This window comes from Triticum dicoccoides, chromosome 3B, assembly GCF_002162155.2.
Source record: "Triticum dicoccoides isolate Atlit2015 ecotype Zavitan chromosome 3B, WEW_v2.0, whole genome shotgun sequence".
In the NCBI taxonomy this organism is placed as follows: domain Eukaryota; kingdom Viridiplantae; phylum Streptophyta; class Magnoliopsida; order Poales; family Poaceae; genus Triticum; species Triticum dicoccoides.
Window position 1 is genome coordinate 374,430,146 of NC_041385.1, and position 8,078 is coordinate 374,438,223.

Genomic DNA, 8,078 nt, shown 5'->3' on the forward strand with positions numbered 1-8,078 from the left:
GTGCTAACCATGTGGTTGGAATTCATAGCTAGCCGTTGCAGAATCAAAGGGTGCAAAGCTAGCATGGTTCCTTCAAAGTAAGACCCCTGGCCTGACAGACTTTCAGTTTTATGATACCAGCACTACGGAAATTTGTGTGTCCTGGTAAGACATGATGCATAGAACTAGTAGAACTAGAAAGAGGAAGAAGAAACTAACAAACCAACAATCCCTTCCCGGGCACAGTATGTAGACATTTCTGCATTTTCCAACTTTCCAAACATGCTAAATAAATAATGTGCAACTTCCTCTATTACAAATGACATTCTTGCCTTACAGAACGAATTACAAGTTTTGAGTTTGTACATACATAACAATACATCGGGCATACAGACGATAGCTCTCAGTTTCGGCTCACATACATTTTCTCTCCATTCGAATGAAATAAAGAATTGCTGGCTGGACAATGAAACAACATTGTAACTGACTAACTTGGTTGTATTCTTCTTCGTGGTCGAATTGCATAGAGGTGAACGGTTGCCGCAGCCTCCCATCTGGCCAAAATATTTTACATATATGAGGCCCAGCTACACACCATTGAACAAAACCAAGAACTTAACACTTGTTGTATGTTTGTTTTCTATCTACAGAGGGGATGAATGGAAGAGAAAAAAATTATAGGCACAAAAACACCTTCAAAATTACTCCAATGATGATTGATTTCCATACAGTAGAAGTCAAAAGCAAATGATTGTAACAAAAAATTTCCTTACAAACCACTGTCCTTATACTCATACAGTTGAAGTCAAAAAATTCTATTGTTCAAATAATGTATTTCAATTCATACAATAGGAATTTTAAAATTGTTCATAAATTCAAAAAATTGTTCTTTGATTTAAATAATGTTCATGGAATTTTAAAAAATGGTCGTCAGTCCAAATATTGTTCTTGGAGTTTCATAAAATGTTCGTCAATTCAAAGAAAGCTATTGGAATTACAAGAGGTGTTCCTAAATAAAAAAAATCCATTCAAATAATGTCTCTTGGAATTTCAAAAAAATGTTTGTCAATCCAAATAAAGTTCTTAGAAATGCAGAAAATGTTCTTTATCAGTAATGTTCTTGGAAGTCAAAAAATTGTTCCTCAATTCAAATAATATTCTTGGGATTTCCAAACATGTTTATCAACTCAAAGAAAGTTGTTTAACTCAAAAATTGTTCTTGGAAGTCAAAAAATGTTCCTCAATTCAAATAATGTTCTTTGGATTCCAAAAAATGTTCGTAAACTCAAATAATGTTATTGGAAATCCAAAATTTGTTCTTTAATTCAAATAATTTTCTTGGATATGAAAAATATGTTCATCGATTCATATAATGTTTTTGGGATTTCAAAAACGTTCGCAAACTCAGATAAAGTCCTTGGAAATCCAAATGATGTTCTTGGGAGGCAAAAAAAGTTCCTAAGTTCTAATAATGTTCTTGGCTTTTGTAAAAAGTTACTAACTAAAAAAAGTACATGGAAATCCAAAAAAACTACTGTAAACAAAAAGTTTCCAATTTCAAAATTTGTTCGCGATTCAAAAAAAATTCACACTTTTAAAGTTTGTTCACAAAATAAAAAATGTTTGGGAATTTCAAAGAAATGTTCTGTTTCCAAATTTTGTTCATTAAATTTTCTTCAGGAATTTCAAATTTTCTTCCCGTTTTCCAATTTTGTTCACAAATTAGAAAATGTTTTCTCTTTCAAAATTTGTTCACATATTCCAAAAAATCATCTATCAGAATTTGTTCACAAATTCAAAAAATGTTGGCATGTTTTGTTTTTGTTCACAAATTAAAAAATGTTTGGGAATTCTAAAAAATGTTCCTGTATCCAAAATTTGTTCACATATTCATAAATGCTACAGTTTTCAAAATTTGTTCGCAAATTCAAAAAATGTTCATATTAGAATAGTAGACCCATATTAGTGTTTTTAATTTTCTGTAAGTTTTTTTTAAAAAATGACATGTTCGAAATTTTTGCCGCCCGAAAGACCCAAAAGTTCTGCCAAAAGTTGAAAATAGGGGTATTATGGCAAATACCACAGTACAAACTAAAATACATGTATTGTTTGAAGGGTTATTCTCTTAATTGTAGAAAATGGCATAAGTACAAGTATGATAAAGATGGAGTGGCACGTATCTAAGTCATGTTTTTGTAATGGCATTTCTTGAATCAGTGAAAGTTGCAATGGCATATGATAGAGGCAAAGGTGTCCCGTCTTTCAATGAGATGATGGATATCGCTTTGGTGGCAGTCGACTTTGACGATCCGACTACGAACGTGCGAGGACGTCGCGCCTTAGCAATCGCTAAACCAACTCCGAGAGGTTATTGACCACGCCGGAGCACGATCAACCTGACCACGAGGGTCTGTTTCCTGCGAGCAAACGAAGAACAAGCAAGAAACTGAGATTGCAATCTGGATATTGCGAATATAAGATGAAAGCTTTATTGATCAAGGTGGGGTTCTGTGACGCCTTTGTCTGGTCGTTGAACACAAACGAAGTACGCGAAGTTGCAGCTATGGCGAACCTTTAATCTAAACAAAACCCAAGGAAAAGCTACTAGATGGATCTACTTATATAGGAGCAAGGGGTGGAGGCCAAGGAGGTGGGAGGACGTCCCAAGGCAGCCTAAAACTAAATCTAGGTCGTACAAGGCCAATGGGCCCAAGTGGAGGTGATGTAACACCTTTGGACTTGTAGTTTGACTCGGATTCTGCTGCAGCATCAGATTGTTTCGTCCACAACTCAACGCTCCGGACGAATTTGAAGGTGATTCTAATTGGGTTGGAAAGTGCACGAAATCTAGTTTCCAACAAAAAAAGAATCACCCAATTCGGAGTCCGTATGAAAAACTTGTGTGCGTTTTGAGTCAGGTGTGTCTGTGCAGTCCGAATCTGAATCCAGAACGTGAGAGACTTGGACTCTATCTTTTCTTGGGCCAAAAGTGACGTGAGAGAACTTTTTGGACAGCAAATAAACATCTCTTTCTTCCTTATCTTCATATGTGGATTGTACAAATGTCCCATACACCTGCAATTAGACAAAACACAAAAGTGTGTGAAGTATTTTTGTTCTGGATAACATAAATAGATTATTGAATAGTTTGCACTAGAAATCACCTGACAAATATGCATATATGCAATATTTTTGGTCATATCCAAGGTAGTCATGTCCTCATCATCCTCCCCTTCTTGAAAATAAAGCCGTCCTCGGCGTTGCTTAATCTGAAATGTGGCTAACAAAAGAGACAAGGTGTACATGTTGTATATGTATATGTCATCCATTTTTACTTCCCTTGATTTTTGCATATATGACACATGAATAGATGAGTAACTTGCATAGTTCATAAAATCCAAAGCCAAAAAATTAGCACAAGAAGTAGAAGGCATGAAAATATTGCAACTCAGTTTGCACATATAAGTGAAGCTCTTATTCATTTCAAAAGATTGACAATGTTCATCATTAAACCATCCCAACATTGGTGAATAAACCTTACTTGCATCAAATTTACATGCTACAACATGCTTAAATAAGCAAACATGCAATAAGTCATTCAACACAGAATCATCACCAAGATTAGAGGTCATATCAAAATGATTAAACATTGGTTCTTTTGCATCAATAGTTAATTCAATGGATGCACTCAAAATTGTTGGTATTTCAGTTGTTTGATCACATGGCAAAGTCAAATTATCAACGTAGTCCTCTAAAATAGGTGGTGTGATCAAAGTAGTGGATAGCTCATCAGATGGTGCATTCAAATTGACAAGGCATTCATCATTCTCATGTAGAGATGGAAGATCAGTACCTTTGTCATTACCTCTTATGATCAACTCAGATGATGTAGCCACTCTCGGGGGCGATGTGTCACATGGTGGAGGTGATGTAGTCCTGACAACAACGGATGTGGTTGTCATAGTATGCCTAGTAGTTGAAGGAATAATCATATCAACTCTTGGAATGTGCACCGTGCGCTTGTTCTCCTCGTGGCCAACACGTCGTTTTATTTCCTGTTCAGCTTTGCAAGCAAGATGAAACAAATGGTCCATAGGATAACACTCTTCATGAATTAGTATCTCTTGAATATCACGGTTTAATCCTCCCCAAAATCTATCCATAAAATCATCTTCACTTTCTTCTAAAGAGGAATGCAACAAGGTAGTTTGTAAATCATCATAATATTTTGTTACAGTTTCACTACCTTGTTTTAAGTGTTGCAACTTCTTAATCATGTTACGAGTATAATAAGTAGGGACGAAAGTATGTCGCATGGCAAGTTTCAAATCATCCCAAGTAGTAGGTATATAATCAGGGTGTAACCAACAATATTCACTCCACCAAATCAAAGCATAACCAGTGAAAGAACCAACCGCAACCTTAACCTTTTTATGTTCATCGAAATTATGGGAAGCAAATATATTTTTTATGTCGAACTCCCATTCAATATATAAAGCAGGTTTAAAATGGCCATTAAATGGTGGTATAGATACATTAACCTGATCATGTGCATTTGGATGTTTGTGCACCTCTCGTGACGGTTGTGGTATTTGCAAAGGTGGTGGCACGTCTCCCGCGATCGACAAAGCCCATGAATTGACTCTGGATCCTGTCATGATTAGTAGAACAAGAAACAAAACCCAAAAATAATGTTCCTATAACTACTAGGATGTGGTGGTAAAACGCTCACAGTAAAGCAAATATCAATGTCTTACAAGTTCTTACCATGCAGCAGGCGGTGATCGGCAACCAGCGGTGTCAAGTAACTCCGAATATTGAGTAAAGCGATTGACAGGGGAGCGTACGTATACACGGTGTAGAAATATGTGGAGCTGGGTTGGCTATATATGGTAGCAAAAAATTAGCAATAATCAATTCAAAGATGCAATGTTGAATAAACGTTCAACGACGGTACTGTGCTAGTCCTAGGCTAGACCGGACTAGAGACGCGAGCCTAGAACACTAATGAGGTCACGGCATAGCACAACTAGCATCAATGAAGGATACTAAGTAGCTCTTGACAGCAAGATATAAGTGAAGATCACAACGACAGTGAAGATAATGATGAAAAACAACTGCCAAGCAATACAACAACTCTCTCTCCAACTTTCCTCTTGAAAAGTTTGAGACAATTTTCTGATAAATTCTTTCAAAGAATGCTACTAACTCAAGCTTTCCAATGCAAAAAGAATCACTCAATTCTGAGTTGATATGAGGAGTCAAAGAATTCTAAAACTGGCCTGAAAAATTGGAACAAGCTGTGTTCACGAACTTCGGAGGGCAAAAAGACCTATTTAGAAGCCGATTTTGAGGTGTCAAATATTAAACTAGCTTCTGCAACTATTTAGATGCGGCTCGTCGCTATCTTCAATTTGAGTACTCACGGAGCCAAAACGGACTTCATATGAGGAAGATACACCTGTTTTACTGAACAGTGCGCAAAACAGATTCTAATCCGAATTCAGGTACGAGATTGATTCTAGATAGATCCAATTTTTTTTCTTCTCTTTTTTTATCACGCTTTTTTTTTCTTCTCTCTCTTTTTATTTCCTTTTTTTCTCTTTTTTTCTCTATCTTTTTTTTCTCCCTCTTTCCAAGACAAACTAGATAAGATGCAGATTGGATCAGGCGAAGATGTGAATGACCTCAACTATGATTATGACAATGAACAGTGCATAGCACGTGGTGGAAATTAATAGATGGGATGGTGGACAGCGGAACGGATAATGATGCAGCGGCGGCGTGACTAATGTGAACAGAACTCAAAACTCTAAAGGAACTAGACACAAAGACCAGCAACTGACACGACGATGCAACCGATAATTCAACTATGCAAGCAACGAATAGAAAATTGCAAAGGCTCAGACTGGCTTGGATAAAGGATGAACAGATCTAACTTTTTTTGTGGCTTTTTCTTGGACAATAGGTAAGAAAATAAATCTAATCTAAGAAAAACTGGAAATTCTCACCGAGCAACCTGAAAACTGATACCACTTGATAGAGGCAAAGGTGTCCCGTCTTTCGATGAGATGATGGATATCGCTTTGGTGGCAGTCGACTTTGACGATCCGACTACGAACGTGCGAGGACGTCGCGCCTTAGCAATCGCTAAACCAACTCCGAGAGGTTATTGACCACGCCGGAGCACGATCAACCTGACCACGAGGGTCTGTTTCCTGCGAGCAAACGAAGAACAAGCAAGAAACTGAGATTGCAATCTGGATATTGCGAATATAAGATGAAAGCTTTATTGATCAAGGTGGGGTTCTGTGACGCCTTTGTCTGGTCGTTGAACACAAACGAAGTACGCGAAGTTGCAGCTATGGCGAACCTTTAATCTAAACAAAACCCAAGGAAAAGCTACTAGATGGATCTACTTATATAGGAGCAAGGGGTGGAGGCCAAGGAGGTGGGAGGACGTCCCAAGGCAGCCTAAAACTAAATCTAGGTCGTACAAGGCCAATGGGCCCAAGTGGAGGTGATGTAACACCTTTGGACTTGTAGTTTGACTCGGATTCTGCTGCAGCATCAGATTGTTTCGTCCACAACTCAACGCTCCGGACGAATTTGAAGGTGATTCTAATTGGGTTGGAAAGTGCACGAAATCTAGTTTCCAACAAAAAAAGAATCACCCAATTCGGAGTCCGTATGAAAAACTTGTGTGCGTTTTGAGTCAGGTGTGTCTGTGCAGTCCGAATCTGAATCCAGAACGTGAGAGACTTGGACTCTATCTTCTCTTGGGCCAAAAGTGACGTGAGAGAACTTTTTGGACAGCAAATAAACATCTCTTTCTTCCTTATCTTCATATGTGGATTGTACAAATGTCTCATACACCTGCAATTAGACAAAACACAAAAGTGTATGAAGTATTTTTGTTCTGGATAACATAAATAGATTATTGAATAGTTTGCACTAGAAATCACCTGACAAATATGCATATATGCAATATTTTTGGTCATATCCAAGGTAGTCATGTCCTCATCAGCATAGATCCAATTAACCCTATTATTTGTTGCATGTGATTTTTTTGTTACCAAGCACTGCAGAATCTGTGAACTGGGAATTAAAGCATTATAAAAAAGCATTCTGTTGAGAAATAAAAAAGCATATATACAAAACTAACAAGCACCAGAACATAAAAACAGTCAAATTACTTACCTTCACTCTGTGTAGATTACGAACAACCACAAACTGCAAGATCTAACCTAAGCCTGTAGATAAAGACGGTAAACACAAATCCCAACATAATTGAACTACCTAGGGAACTTGAAGAAAAACAAGAAAACACTAGGGGGCATTGGATCTGACGAACCTGGAGCAAGAACCGCCAAATTGAAGTGCTATTGCTTCACAAATTAGACAGGAATCACCATCTGCCAACAAAAAAAGATCAGCAGACCCTAGCTACTACCCGAGAGAGATGACGAAGGGATGAGGAGAAGAAGAAGAGTGAGAGCACCTACCGCCCCGAGAGCCACAAAGGAGCAAGGATTGACGGTGAATCGAGAGGAACAAGTAGTCCAATCTAGAAGAAGAAGCAGCTAGTCACACGAGGAAGGAAGGAAAGAGGAGCGGTGGTCGAGGGGATCCCGCGGAGTCGTAGAAATAGAACACCTTATAAGGGCTGGCTCAAATACGAGCGAAGGGTGTGCGGCGCCCCGACAATTTAGCGCAATGTGCGGCAAATAGGAATCCCCCCCATAGACTCGCTATTAGCAAGATATAGTCGTTGTGCTGCCACTTCTTTTTTGAGACAACGTCGTGCTACAACTAACGGGTACCCATGGATATCAGCTATGCTGGAGCAGTTTCCGAAACCTAGACCGTGATATCCGTCGAGGATTGCAACTGGCCCATTTCCATACCCATGGGCCTCAAATGTGCTGAAAACCCACATAGGCTACCACGTATATTGAAACCTGTTGCCATTAGCGCTTCAGGCGCTGGTTGAGCAATTAGTGTCCACACGGCACACGGTACTCGGCCAACCCATCCAATGCGTTACATGGTCGCTTGGTCAATGCTTGACTGGTCAACTTGACTTAGAAACAACCGGA

General features: G+C 38.5%; 1 long non-coding RNA gene across 1 annotated transcript; it reads right to left on the reverse strand.

Moving 5' to 3' along the window:
- Window positions 1–252: 252 nt before the first annotated feature.
- Window positions 253–7,650, reverse strand: LOC119281294. Its single transcript, XR_005138362.1, has 3 exons — window positions 7,334–7,650; window positions 7,180–7,232; window positions 253–533 (listed from the first exon to the last, which is right to left on the reverse strand). It is a non-coding gene; the product is annotated as an uncharacterized LOC119281294 (long non-coding RNA).
- Between the last annotated feature and the right edge of the window lie 428 nt (window positions 7,651–8,078).